Raw genomic sequence first — 12,452 nt, 5'->3', positions numbered from 1 at the left:
GGACCCCAGTGTTATCTGTTCAAGGAGGAAGGTCAACTATACTACCATTGAACAATGGAACTATAATTCAAGCTATAAACGCAAGCCTCATTTGTTTTGTGTTGTGTGTGTGTGTGTGTGTGTGTGTGTGTGTGTGTGTAAGGCAAGGTCTCACCGTCACCCAAGCTGGAGTATAATGGCACAATCATGGCTCACTGTAAGTCTTGACCTCCCAGGCTCAAGCAATCCTCCCCCCTCAGCCTCCCAAGTAATTCTTTTTATTATTTTAGAGATAAAGTCTCACTGTGCTGCAAATGCGGGTCTCAGACTCCTGGGTTCATGCCATCCGTCTGCTGGGATTACAGGCAGGAGCCACCACACCTGGCCCACATACGTAATGTTAAATTTCTAGCTGCATTGAAAGAAGTACAAAGAAATAAGAAAATTAATCTTAATAATATCATATATTTTCTTTTACCCAAATACAAGCATTTCAACATGTAATCAAGATTGTAAAAAATATTAAGGGGCTATTTGACTTCATTTCCAACTATATCCTCAAAAACCCAGTGTGTCTTTTATACTTACAGCACCTGTCAGTGTGGACCAGCCACATTTCCCTTGCTCAAAAGGTCTGTGCACCTTGTGGCCACTACACTAGACAGTGAGGACTAGTCATCCCTGAGGGCTTTTCCAGCATGGAGCCTGAATCATCATGCCTAGGGTGAGTTTCATGACATCAAGCAAAAGACTTCAAGTCTGAGGTTGGAGAAAGAGCAAAGACGATGTGGCTTTGAGGATCCTACTCCATCTCTACACCTGTCCCCCCCTCCCAGGACCACATTCTCATTAGGAGGACCTCGTCACTGTTCTCTGGATGGTGTCTGTCTGGCAGGTCCCGGGTGTGTGAGAGAGAAAGCATGCGTGTCGATGCTTGTTCCGAAGCCGTCTTCAGTCGTTGTTGTCCACTTTGCTATTGGCTTTGCTTGTTTCTCGTTGTTGTTATTTTTGGAGACAGAGTCTCACTATGTTGCCCAGGCTGCAGCACGGTGGCTATTCAAGGCCACCATAGCTCACTACAGCCTCCCACTCCTGGGCTCGTCATCCTCCTGCCTCAGCCTCCTGAGTAGTGCCATCGACTTTGGATGTCCCACCTTGTCCTCTTAGTACTCTCCTCTTTTTTTCTCCTCCCATCCCTTTATGGAGACACCTGCCTGCACAAAGCCAGGACTAGGTGAGGCGGATGAGCCACCCAGAGCACAGAATTCAGGGATGTGCTCCACAACTTTAACAGTGAGGGCCCCTGCCGGGCGCTGTGGCTCACACCTGTAATCCCAGCATTCTGGGAGGCCGAGGCTCGTGGATCACCTGGGGTAGGGAGTTCAAGACCAGCCTGACCAACATGGTGAAACCCTATCTTAAAAAAAAAAAAAAAAGAGTGAGGGCCCCTTTAAATTCTGAGCTCTAGGCCACTTGCTTGCCTCTCCTAGTCCCAGCCCTGTACCTGCGTCCCTGGGGGCTGGCTCTCTGGAAGAAGACAGGGAGGACCAGGGCAGGTACAATAGCTGAGTGATTCCGGGCTGTCTCAGTGATTTTGAGATGCCCCAGAGGAGAAGACGGACAGGAGCAGTAGATAGAATCGTTCATTTCCTAGGTCTTTCATCCTGCTAAAATGGTCTGGAGACCAAGTTTGAGGGTCCTTGGGAGTCAATGGAAGATACAGTAGGAAGGGGGTCTGGAAACCCATGTTTCACTCCCAACTCTAGTTATCCTTCTTAGAGTGTCACCAGATTGAAAGTGACAGGTAGCTTTGTTAAACAACACAGAAGAAAGCTTACCAGACTGGAAATGAGAGGAGAAGAGAGAGCCCCATAAGGGTGCCTTGTTCCCCACAATAAGAGAGGCTTGTCTGATGCTGTAGAGGACCTTCGTTCAGCTGCAAGGAAAGCAAAGTGCAGAAGGGGGTTGGGGGTGCCTATGGCCCAAGAGCATTGGCCTGGGTCTGCCTCATTCAGGGAGTCCCAGAACCCAGTCCCTGCTGACCACTTTCCTTCTGATGCCCACCAACCATCACTGCCATGATCCCCACTCTTGATTGCAGGAATAAAGCAAGAACACAGACGACTCTACCAATGTCCTGATCCTGACCCCCTTCCTAATGCTGCCTTGGAATTTCCGGAGGCAGAACCTCAGGCCTGGGGTTCCCCCTTTCTCTCCCTTTGGGAGAGATGGCAAGATGGAGGAGATGGAAGGTGCTCCTTTTTTTTTTTTTTTTTTTTACTGGCAAGATGGAAGGTGTTACTTATTCCTCTCCCTGACCCCAATTAAATCTCATATAAGAAGTATGTGAGTTGGTTGAAGAAAGGCAGAAGGGAATTCTGTTTCCTTAGGTCATTACTCTGTTGGAACTGCTAGTGTCAGTGAACCACAGGTCCCACCAGATTCCTGCTAATAGTGGTTCTTCCATTCAATCACCAAAAAACACTGGAAGCATTTGAGAGCCACTAGTGCACTATGCGTTGTAGGGAAGTAGGAGAAAGACCCAAGTCAATCTCCTCTGAAGGGAATGTCTATGTTTATTCAGCCATTTAGCAAGTATAGATGGTCTTCTATGTAACTATGCTGGAGAATCAAAAGAAAACTGCCTCTAAGAAGCTCAGTCTGGTGGAGAGATGGGCAGTAATCAAACAAAACCAGTGCACTGTGTTAGGTGTCACACCAGAAAAAATGCACAGGAACCACGATCAGGAACAAAAAGCTGCAGTCAGTACTCACCCCGGAATTCAGGGTAGACCCCAGTGAGTAGGAAAGGCTTAAAGGATGAGTAAAGGCTTTTCAGATGGAGAAGGGAAGAGGGGTAACGATTAGGAAGGGCATTTCAGGCAGATGGGGCAGAATGCACAGAAACACAGAGGCCTGTGTCAGCTCTGCCTGTTAAGAAAGTGTGAGCGCAGACCGGGCGCAGTACCTCATACCTTTAATCACAGACTTTGAGGCAGGAAGATTTCTTGAGTCTAGGAGTTCAAGACCAGCCTAAGCAACATAGTGAGACCCCCATTTCTACAAAAAAAAAAAATTAGCCAGGTCTGGTGGCATTTACCTATAGTCCCAACTACTCAGGATGCCAAGGTAAGAGGATCACTTGAGCTCAGGAGGTCGAGGCTGCAGTGAGCTATAATGGTGCTACTGCACTTCAGGCTGGACAACAGAGTGAGACTCTAGGGGGAAAAAAAAGTGTGAGCACAACATGTGGGCAAGAGGAGAAGCAGATGGCCAGTGGCCAGCTTGAGTCCAGAGTCCCAGACTCATCTTAGAAGCAGAAGGGCACAGAAGGCATGAAGTAGAGACGGTCATGATGCCACGTGTGAGAGGAAGAGCCATTCCTGTGGCTCAAAATCTAATAACTGGTGTCTTTACAGGAAGAGAGATAGAGAGATGCAGAGGAGATGGACACACAGAGAAGGCCTTGGAAGACAGAGGCAGAGCCTGGTGTGACACTGCTGCAAGCCAAGGAACCCCAAGACTGAAGGCATGAGATGCTTCTTCCTCAGAGCCTCCAGAAGCAACCCACCCTACTTACACCCTGATCTCGAACCTGCAGCCTCCAGAACTAAGAGGCAATACATTCTTGCTGTTTTAAGCTACCCGGTTTGTTGTCATTTGTTAGGGCAACAATACACCTTTGAAATGCACACCTTGGAAATTTTTGCATATGCCAGCGGGTTATGTGGCACGTTAAACAGAGTCCACCTAGCACAGCAGAAGTCTCTAGGGCTTCATCTCCAACGGGCTTGGTTTCATCCCCCCACCCCCAGGTGGAATGAGGACAGGAGTGGCATGTGCAGAGGGCAAACACGTGCCTGCAGAGTGAGAGAGATGACACCTGAAGCCCCGGAATGCAGTCAGCAGGCTGGCCGGTCCCAGCACTGCCTCTCATGGGGCCTCTCGTTGTTATCAGACTATTTTTAAAATGCCGTGGTTACAGCTCAGACTTCCCCACCTTTTCTGGGATGGACTTTAAGATTGCACTCATTCCCAGGGACTTCATTCCGAGGAAATTCATAAACCGAAGCCCCCAGGCTGAAACCAGAGAGGTGCTACCAGTAACCCTAAGGCTGGGTTAGAGAATCCCATTAAGTGCTCAGACTGGTTCAGTGACATGAAACCCAGTGCAGCTGTGGGATTCTCCTTCCACCTCGTGAATCCCCCCCGACTTCTCTGAGCCTATCCCAGGGTAGGGAGGGGAGCCAGTGGCCAGGAAGGCTCATACCTCAGCCTCATTTTTGATCAGTCCTCAAAAATCAGTCTATTCTTCTGGTTCTTGCTGCTTAAAAGCCTTTGCCTGACCTAGAGGCAGTAATTTGGAGTGAACTTGAACCTTAGAGTTAGGAAGAACTGGCCTGAACCCTGCTCAACAACGCGATGGTCTATTTCTTCATCTAAGAAAAGGGCAGTCACCGCACTGAATTCACAGGGTTGTGTTGAGCATCAAAGGCAATTTACATCTAGCACTCAGGAGATCTTCAATAACGTTCACTCGCCCACTATTGGAATTCTGGCACCAAAGGCAGGAAGGAAGGCAGCTTCGTGAATCTGAACATGAAGACAGGCCTCAGAGCTGGCAAAACTGCCTTCCAGCCTCTCCCCTTGGTCAGGCCTCCTCACTTCCTCCCACCCAAACGGTCCTGTACTTTCATAGATTGCTCAACCAAAAAACTAATTCACACTAGAGTGTTAAAGGACTGAAAAGCTTCCCAATGATCCCTTCTGGGAGTATTTTCTATTTAAAGAATGGCCTATTAATTCTACTTAGCAATAAAAAGGAATGAGCTGCCAGGCACAGTGGCTTACGACCATAATCTGAGGCAGATGGATCACCTGGAGGTCAGGAGTTCGAGACCAGCCTGGCCAACACGGTGAAACCCTGCCTCTACTAAAAATACAAAAATTAGCCAGGCATGGCGGTATGCGCCTGCAATCCCAGCTACTGGGGCGGAGTGGGGGGTGGCTGAGGCAGGAGAATCACTTGAACCCAGGAGGCAGAGGTTGCAGTGAGCCAAGATTGGGCCACTGCACTCCAGCCTGGGTGACAGAGCAAGACTCCCATCTCAAAAAAAAAAAAAAAAGAAAAGGAATGAACTACTGATACACACAACATGGATTTCAAAAACTCTTATGCTGGAGAGGAAGAATAAAAGCCTGTAACCCCAGCACCTTGGGAGGCCAAGGCGGGCAGATCACTTGAAGTCAGGAGTTTGAGACTGGCCTGGGCAACATGCCAAAACCCCATCTCTACAAAAATACAGATGTGGTGCACCTGTAATCCCAGCTGCTTAGGAGGCCGAGGCAGAAGAATCACTTGAACCTGGGAGGCAGAGGTTGCAGTGAGCCAAGAGCATACCATTGCACTTCAGCCTGGGCAACAGAGCAAGACTCAAGAAAAAAGAAAAGAAAAGGGGGAGGGGGAGGGGGAGGGGGATCACTAAGAGCGCTAAGAGTAGAATTAATTCTAAGGAAGCTGAAGGATGACAGAACAGGCTACAGAAGGCATTTCAGGTTCCAGTCTGAAAATTATTTGGTGTTCTTTCCAGGCCTAAGAAGCAGTTTTGTTTTGTTTTGTTATGTGACAGGGTCTTTCTCTCTGTTGCCCAGGCTGGAGTGCAGTGAAGCTATCTCTGCTCACTGCAACTTCAACTTCCTAGGCTCAAGTGATTCTCCCACCTCAGCCCCCTGAGTAGTTGGGACTACAGGCATGCACCACCATGCCCTGCTAATTTTTTTTTTTTTTTTTTTAATAAAGACAGGGTTTCACCATGTTGGTCAGGCTGGTCTTGAACTCCCGACCTCAGGTGATCCGCCCGCCTTGGCCTCCAAAGTGCTTGGATTACAGGTGTGAGCCACCATGCCCGGCCTTTTGTATTTTTGTAGAGACGGGATTTTGGCATGTAGCCTAGGCTGGTCTCAAACTCCTGACTTCAAGTAATATGCCCACCTCAGCCTCCCTAAGTACTGGGATTACAGGTATGAGACACTGCACCCCAGCAAGAAGCTATTTTGGAAATGTGGTTTAGACATCTGAAGATTTAGGATTCGTGATGACTTACCTCCTCTCTGTTTGTTCTTCACTCCCTGGCTTGAGACTAGGATATGTATTCATTCAACAAATATATATTGAAAATCTCTACGTGCCAGGCCTTCTTCCAGGAGATAGGAATTCTGCAGTGAACAAGACAAAGTCTCTGTCCTCATGCATTTAACGTTTTAGTGGAAGAAAGAAAACAATAATGAAATAAATACGTTAAGAAGAGTCAGGAGAAATAGAGAGTGCAGGGTTGGAGGGACAGGTGCTATTTTATATAGGGTGGCCTGGGAAGCCCTTGATGGAAAGGCGACACTTAGGTAGACACCTGGAGGCAGGAGAGGAGAGAGCCATGCAAATATCTAGGGTGAGACATCCTGGGGAGCAATGCCAGGCCCTGTGCTTGACATATTTAGGGTACAGCCAGAAGGCCCTAGAAATGGTAGGGGAGGGACAAGGGAGAGAGTGGGAGGAGAGAGGCATTGGGAAGTTGTGGGTTCACAAGACAGGCCTTGCAAATTAAGAGATGCTTGTCTTTTCCTCTCAGTGAGGTGGGAAGCCATTGGAAGATGAGGAATGATATGATCTAGGGTTCTAGGAGGCTCACTCTCCCTTCTCCGGGGTTGAGAGCAGTTGGGGAGAGGCGGTGTGCTCCCATAGGGTAGCCTGGGAGGCCTTGCTGGGAGTGAAGGTTGTTTGGAAAAAGCAGTACCTGGAGCTGGTAAAAGGTGCCAAGATTCTGGTTACATTGTAAAGATAAAGCCAACAGAATTTGTTAATGGCTTGAATGTGGGCTATGAAAGAAAGAAGATCCCAAAGTCTGGGGGACTTTGAATATCATTGAACGTTCTTTTTGCTATGTATTTGTTATTGAAAAAAACTAGGGCCCTTATTACTAAATTCTCCTTTAAATTAAATGACCATATTTCAAAATACAAAATGAGATGGTGTGAACTACCAAAGAGTTTTGATGCCATGCTCAAAGGGCAAGGGGCAGTTCAAAGATAAAGAGACCTAAGTTTCAAAAAATTCAGGATATTGGACCCAGCAGGGTGGCTCATTTCTGTAATCCAAACACCTTGGGAAGCTTAGGCAGGCAGATGGCTTGAGCCAGGAGTTTGAGACCAGCCTGGGTAACACAGCGAAACCCCACGTCTATTAAAAAAAAAAAAAGTTGCAACACTGTAAAGGTTTATGGGATCAGTTTTGGGGTGAATATTTGAAACTGGGATGAGCCCTTAAAACATTATAACCTCTTACTTTCCCCAACAGAAATCTGGAGATGCTTTCTCATTAATTCTCTTTACTATTTCGTGGTCAAATCACTGGTGCCGGTGTGGCTGAGCTGGATGGAGTGGAATACTTTGACAGTGAGGCAAGAGTTTGGTGACATGTCAGATGTTAGGATATAGAAGTTAACATGAAGTTTGCCAAATCCCAGAGTAGTCTAGAATAAATCAATCATCATTTATCCAAAACGGGAAAGTATCACAGGAGCACAACTGACAACATTTTCCGTCTTGGTTTTTGTTTTGTTTTGTTTTGTTTTGTTTTGTTTTGTTTTGTTTTGTTTTGTTTTGTCTTTAGACAGAGTCTCGCTCCATCACCCAGGCTGGAGTGCAGTGGTACAGTCTCAGCTCACTGCAACCTCTGCCTCCCAAGTTCAAGAGATTCTCCTGCCTCAACTTCTCAAGTAGCTAGGATTACAAGCTCGTGCCACCTCGTCTGGCTAATTTTTGTATTTTTAGTAGAGACGGGGTTTCTCCACGTTGGCCAGGCCGGTCTCGAACTCCTGACCTTAGGTGATCCACCCACCTCAGCCTCCCAAAGTGCTGGGATTATAGGCATCAGCCACCATGCCTGGCCTCCATCTTGTTTTTATCCTCTATGGCACCATCTTGCACAAGTGTGAAGTCACAGGTTTTTTTCACAATAGTTCATAGGTGAGATGATTCACTTAGAGTCCACGTATAGACACAAATTCCTTCCTCTGTCTTCAAGCCACAGCATTTATCCCCCAGCAAATAAGATAAGGTGAGAGAAAGGAAAACATTTCTACTCTCATGGACTGGAACAACCCAGTTTCAATTTAGGGAGGCAAGGAACACCTTCACTTTTGAAATTGTTCTCAAAGAAACTTGCTTCCCAAATGCACTCAGATCTCCTATGTCCCTAAGCAGGTGGGCTGGGCTAAGATCTATAAAAAGAAAAGTACCTTGTCTGAAATTTACTTGATGAGTCAGTGGAACCCAGAAAAGCATTCCTACAGAGATAAGAAGGTCAGTAAACAAAGTTAATTCTCCCCTGAGTATAGAGGAAATATTTGGCTTTTCAGTGCAGACTGGCCTGAGGTTTTTATTTATTTATTTATTTATTTATTTATTTATTTATTTTAAGATCTTACGGGGACGTGGGAGAACACCAAGCCACTTTCATCTTGCTGAAGATGAGGGCCCCAGGAGTATGACTACTTGGTTTCCCATAACCAAGGCACATCCAGATCCCCTGAGAAAGAATTTTTGAATTGTAAAGTAGTATGGCTGTCTTCCCACAAAATAATAACTCTGTGTGTGTGTGTGTGTGTGTGTGTGTGTGCGCGCGCGCGCGCGCGTGTGTGTGTGTGTGTGTGTGTCTGCAGTCAGAGAGAATGTTTCATAGTTTTCAAAAGATTTTCTTCTACATGTGGTCCTGTGTAAGTCTTGCTCTGTCACCCAGGCTGGAGTGCAGTGGCACCATCTTGGCTCACTGCAACCTCTGCCTCCTGGGTTCAGCCAATTCTCTTACCTCAGCCTCCCAGTCCCTCCTGGGATTTACAGGCACATGCCACCATGCCTGGCTAATTTTTTGTATTTTTAGTAGAGGCGGGGTTTCACCATGTTAGTCAGGATGGTCTTGATCGCCTGACCTCATGATTTGCCCACCTTGGCCTCCCAAAGTGCTAGGGTTACAGACGTGAGCCACCGTGCCGGGCTGGCCTGAGGTTTTTTAATATGTTCTTTCATACAGCCTCACTTATGGTTTCCTGAGGTATCTGAAGTAAGAATAGAACACCTGGGGGAAGACAGAGGTAAGAATCAAATATTAATTGAAGGCCGACTGTGTGCTGGCTCTGCTTTTTAGTGCAAAAGGACAAAGGAGAACTGTTCGTGTATTCTCTCTACAAGCTTGTATAAATTACATACTATGTGCCAGGTATGGGTAGTGTTTTAGATGACATTGAATCAATGAATAAACAAACAGGCCACATTGAAATAAAAAAAAAAAATTACCTTTGCATCCAAGTGTCCTCAGCCTCCTCTCTTGAGTTAGAAAATCTGATTACCGCCTTTGCTGCCTGTTCTTCTGGTTGCTAAGTTTGTTTGCTCTGCTGGTAAGGGATCCCAAGGAAAATAGTCAGAAGGGATAGGGTTAGGGTCCCACTCAGTCTGCTCTCCAGTCCCCAGGCCATGGCTGAGTCTGGTTCTAGCCTTGTCCCAGAGATGGGCCGTGGCACCGGCAGACACAAGATATCATCTGGGTTCTTTAGTTTTTTTTCCCCCATCCCAAGATGGGGTCTCACTCTGTTGCCCAGGCCGGAGTGCAGGGTAGGATCATGGCTCACTGCAGCCTCAACCTCCCAGACTCAAGCAATCCTCCCACCCCGAGTACCTGAGACCACAGGCACCCACCACCACACCTGGTTAATTTTTAAAATTTTTAATAGATACGGAGTCACCCTATGTTGCCCAGATGGTCTCAAACTCCTACGCTCAAAAAATCGTACCTCCTCTACCTCCCAAAGTGCCGGGATTACAGGCGTGAGCCACCGTGCCTGACCTGATACCATCTGTTTAACGGGCTCATTCCAAGAACAACACAGACCCAAACCCAGAGTGAAACTCCTGTGGAGAGACTCTCAGCTGCTGCTGAGGAAACACCCCAGGGCCCCACCATCAGGGACACACTGCAGTGGCAGCTCCAAGCCACCCTGGCCTGCGGCACGCGGGCGGCAGAACAAGGGTGCCATTGGGCTCTCCATTCACCCACGAGTCATTTCCTTATTTCTCTTGTACTGCCCCAAACCACGACTGCTGCATGAAATGCCTTTTCAAGATATTGATGGGTGTGGCCTTGGGAGGGAACAGTGTAAATAGGGCCGGACAAAGGTGGGTATTGAAGAGAGAAGAGATCTTATGGGGAAGTGGGAGAAGACCAAGCCACTTTCATCTTGCTAAAGATGAGAGCCCAGGAGTATGACTACTTAGTGTCTCATAACCAAGGCACGTCTGGATCCCCTGAGAAAGAATTTTTGAATCGAGACCTATGGGAATTTTATTTTCTCATTGTAAAGTAGTATGGCTGTCTTCCCACAAAATAATAACAGTACGTGTGTGTGTGTGTGTGTGTGTGTCTGTGTGTGTGTGTCTGTGTCTGTATAGAGACAGAGAGAATGTTTCATAGTTTTCAAAAGATTTTCTGCATGTGTTCCTGTGTAATTCTCACAGCAGAACCATAATGTCAGTACAACCATATATAGCAAGAGCCTGGAGCTGGCTAAGCCTGAATGCCGATTGTAGCTCATTCTTTAAATAGTTACATGACCTTGGGCCAACTTTGGCCAAGGTCATGTAACCTCCTCCTTTGCTGTAAAATGGGTATAGTAATACTTGCTTTGAAATAATATTAAACACATTAGCAATTATATTTGCGGTAGGGAGACAGGGAGGAAATAGCCTAGTGTCTGGCCCATGATATAGCATCAGTAAGTAGCAGCATTAGGTGGGAATAAGCTTGACCAGCGAAACAACTGAAGTTCAGAGAGACCAAGTGATGTGTCTTAGGTCCCAACTCTGGTTGGCTGGGGAAGCAGGACTAGAACCCACGTCTCTAGACTCTTGTTCCCAGCATCCAGCTGCTGTAGCACCCTAACTCCCACTTTAGTACCTGCCCAAGGATAACATTTTAGATAGAAAACTCTGCCATCCTGCATTTTTTTCTTCTTCTTCTTTTTCTCTTTTGAGACAAGGTCTCACTCTGTCACCCAGGTTCAAGTGCAGTGACGCAACCTCAGCTCACCACAACCTCCATCTCCTGGGTTCAAGCCATCCTCCCACCTCAGTCCCCCATGTAGCTGGGACTACAGGCATGCACCACCACACCCAGCTAAATTTTTTTTTTTTTTGTATTTTAGTAGAGACAGGGTTTCACTGGATTCTGCATTTTTTTAATCCTGCATTTTCTGCTTTCACTCAAAGGGAAAAAAGAAAATGAAAGAAATGTCATACATGATCCCAGAGACCACCAAGTCTCCCTATTTTCTGTGGTGAAAGGGTTCGTAACCTGGTGCCAGTGACTGAATAGTGCCCCTCTGAAACTTACATTTGAAGCTTCAACCCCCAGTGCCATGGCATCAGGAGGTAGGGCTTTTAGGAGATAATTAGGTTTAGATGAGGTGATAAGGGTAGGATCCTTATGGGGGTTGGTGCCCTTAGAAGACACCAGAGAGCTTCCTCTCATTCTCTCTCTCTCTCTCTGTCTCTCTCTCTCTCTCTCTGTCTGTCTCTCTCTCTCTCTCTCTGTCTCATCCTTCTCATGCAAAGAAAAAGTCACATGAGCACACCGAAAGTTGGCAGTTATCCATGAGCCGGAAAGGGAGCCCTCACCAGAACCCAGACATCCTGCTACCTGATTAGACTTCTAGCCTCGAGAATTATGAGCAAATAAATATGTTATTTGATTACCTGTTCTATGCCATTTTGTTATTGCAGCCCCATCAGACTATGACACCTGGTGTCCATGGACCTCCCCCCCCCCCCCCCCCCCCCACACACACACACACGAACTCAGGATGGGACTCAAGTTCAGAACCCTCTCCCTTGTTGTCAGAAATATATTGTTTGAGCTCAGGAGATCCAGACAAGCCTGGACAACATAGCAAGACCTGATTTCTACTAAAAATTTTTTAAAACTAGGCTAGATGCAGTGACTTACACCTATAATCCCAGCAGTTTGGGAGGCTAAGGTGGGTGGATCACTTGAGGTCAGAAGTTCAAGACCAGCCTGGCCAACATGGTGAAACCTCACCTCTACTAAAAACACAAAAATTAGCTGGGTGTGGTGGCGCACTCCTGTAGACCCAGCAATTCGGGAGGCAGAGGCAGGAAAATCGCTTGAACCAGGGAGGCAGAAGTTGCAAGACGAGATCACATCACTGCACTCCAGCCTGGGCAACAAGAGTGAAACTCTGTCAGAAAAATAAATAAATAAATAAGAATTTTAAAAGCCAGGTGTGGTGGCGCACACCTGTGATCCCAGCTACTCTCAAGGCTGAGATGGGAGGACCACCTGAGCCTGGGAGGTCAAGTCTGCAGTGAGCTATGATCATGCCACTGCACTCCAGCCTAGGCAACAGGGC

This window comes from Sapajus apella, unplaced genomic scaffold (genome assembly GCF_009761245.1).
Source record: "Sapajus apella isolate SASKATOON/1434 unplaced genomic scaffold, GSC_monkey_1.0 scaffold84, whole genome shotgun sequence".
Classification (NCBI taxonomy): Eukaryota; Metazoa; Chordata; class Mammalia; order Primates; family Cebidae; genus Sapajus; species Sapajus apella.
The sequence above is the reverse complement of the archived record's forward strand: the minus strand, read 5'-3'. Positions refer to the sequence as shown.